Here is a 2,303-nt window from a genome sequence, read left to right as displayed (position 1 = left end):
GACATTCAGCTTCCCGAAACAGGTTATCTTTTGCAGATGGTCTTGCAGTCGTCATGAGGAGCGGCCAGCATTGTTTGGACCTCGTGTTTGAGGGGTGTTGCAGAGTGAGTCAAATTCCTAAACCCAAGTCCAAGGTTCAAGGTTTCTTGTTTATGGATTGAACTTGGAATGGTCTTCCAGTAGCTTAGGGCAGGGATTCTAAATCATTTCACTTCTGCAAAATCCCAAAAGCATTTTCCATATCATGCAGAATTCCTACTCGTAGAAAATGAAAGGACCATGGAAGATTTAAGATTCAGTTTCAGTGTGATGGTTTTGTTGCCACAGACTATTTCTGTTAGTCATTTTTTATATTGTTTAAGAATTTTATTCATGTATTCATGTGTTCATTTATCTGCTAAGTACACCAAGGCAAGTATATTTGTCTTGAGGCACTGGCTGTGTGATGCATCATATCCATTTTGGATTATGCTCTTGTTGCCATAATGTCGGGAGGACGTCTCACAGGCCACTTTTTACTGTTCTGTTTGTTATTGTTTGAATTAAAACAATAAAAAAAACAAAAATATTTTAATATATTATTAAAAAGTAGCTTTAGCACTTTTTTTTTAGACCATTCCTTTATTATTTCTTTTTCTTTTTTTTCTGAAACAGGATCAGAATCTGACAGTTTTTCGAAAAGAATAATAGGATATTTTCTAACTCTAGAAAAGGAAAATGTAAGGTACATTTATGGAAGCACTTATTAAAAATCAAATGAAATGCGGCTTTTGGACTTGGGCTTCCGTTTTTGCTATTGTTGTTGGAGTCCACGGTCAGGCGCTCTTTGACTTTTCGGTATATATCTTGGATTTAGGGCAAAGCGAAGCGAATCGAGCGCAAATAGTGACTGATTGACAAATTTGATAATGTACACGTTCGTTTATAGCTTAGAAATGTCTTTAATGTCTTTATTCTTTCTGTTGATAAAAAAAAGTATTGTGCAAGTGTGTAATGTGCTTGGGCAGGAACCTTCCGGCGCCCGCGACTCCAGCCAGGGAAAAGGAGTCGGATATACATTTCATATTTTTTCCTCCATTACAAATTGCAATCGTCGTTAATACGGTGATACCCGTGTCGATGTATTTCAGGAAACTGAAGATCATGATCTTTTTATGCGTGTAGGCATATAAACCCGCCAAGAGTTAATAAGAGAGCACTCCCAAGGGGGCCAAAATAGGCGTGGAGGCATTCACAGTACATTGTAATAGCCATTTATTGGGGGGAAAAAAAAAAAAAAAAAAAAAAACAGGAACATGCACATATATTTTTTTGGCCTAAATTAATATATACGCACACACACACACACACACACGCACGCACGCACGCACGCACGCACGCGCGCACACACACACACACACATAGTCTCTCGCTTTCACGCACACGTGTGTATCTACATAGATGGACAGATAGACCGATGATTAAAAAAGTAAGAACACCGGGAGAAAGGACGAGAGCCAAAGTCAGGTAATTCTTGGACATTTAGTCAGTCAATAAAACGAGAAGGTTGATCACATTTCACAAGGCAATAGTCTTGTAAAATTTCGGAATAGCTTCAGTTATTACTAGATTTCCGAACTTAGTTGCCGTCTTTTTACATATATATTTATATTTATTATTTATTAAGACGACCGCCCATGATGGCCGTAAGCCCGGATAGCTCAGTCGGTAGAGCATTAGGCTTTTAACCTAAGGGTCCAGGGTTCAAGTCCCTGTTCGGGCGAACAGTTTTGAAAAGAATGAAAGCTTCTCCCATGCCGTTGACTAAGCGGTCGGTTTGGCGAAAGACAGTGGGATATCGCTGAGCCTAAACGCCCAAGCTTTAAGGAAACTCTGAGGGAGAACTTTCTAGGATACGAAGTCCTTGAGCTGAAATGTAAATCGGTCTGTTGTGAGTTCCTTAAGAGTACAAATATGGGCCAATTCAGAATACGGGATGACATAAAAAAAAAAATAATAATAATAAATAAATAAAATAAAAAATTAAAGGAAAGGCAAAATTTCTCATAGCAGATAAATATATATATAAACTCTTGGCCATTCTTACAAGATTTGCTGGTTCCAGGGGGGACAGATATTTTTTGCTTCGTAAGTCGCCTACAGGTTTTGCAACTGACAGAAGACTGCTAGAATCAAGTAATTTGCAAAGTGCCTTCTCTTGTTTTCTTCTAAATAATACGTATACTTACTACTTCACATACCTCTACCATGCAGTAAATGACTGTAGCTCAGTTGGTGTCAGCCTACTGAGGACCATTCTACCT

General features: G+C 38.4%; 1 non-coding gene across 1 annotated transcript; it reads left to right on the top strand.

Moving 5' to 3' along the window:
- The first annotated feature begins 1,689 nt into the window (after window positions 1-1,689).
- Window positions 1,690-1,762, top strand: Trnak-uuu. Its single transcript has one exon. It is a non-coding gene; the product is annotated as a tRNA-Lys (tRNA).
- Window positions 1,763-2,303: the final 541 nt, after the last annotated feature.

Source organism: Penaeus chinensis, chromosome 8 (genome assembly GCF_019202785.1).
Source record: "Penaeus chinensis breed Huanghai No. 1 chromosome 8, ASM1920278v2, whole genome shotgun sequence".
NCBI lineage: Eukaryota > Metazoa > Arthropoda > Malacostraca > Decapoda > Penaeidae > Penaeus > Penaeus chinensis.
This window is presented reverse-complemented; position numbering and strand designations above follow the sequence as displayed.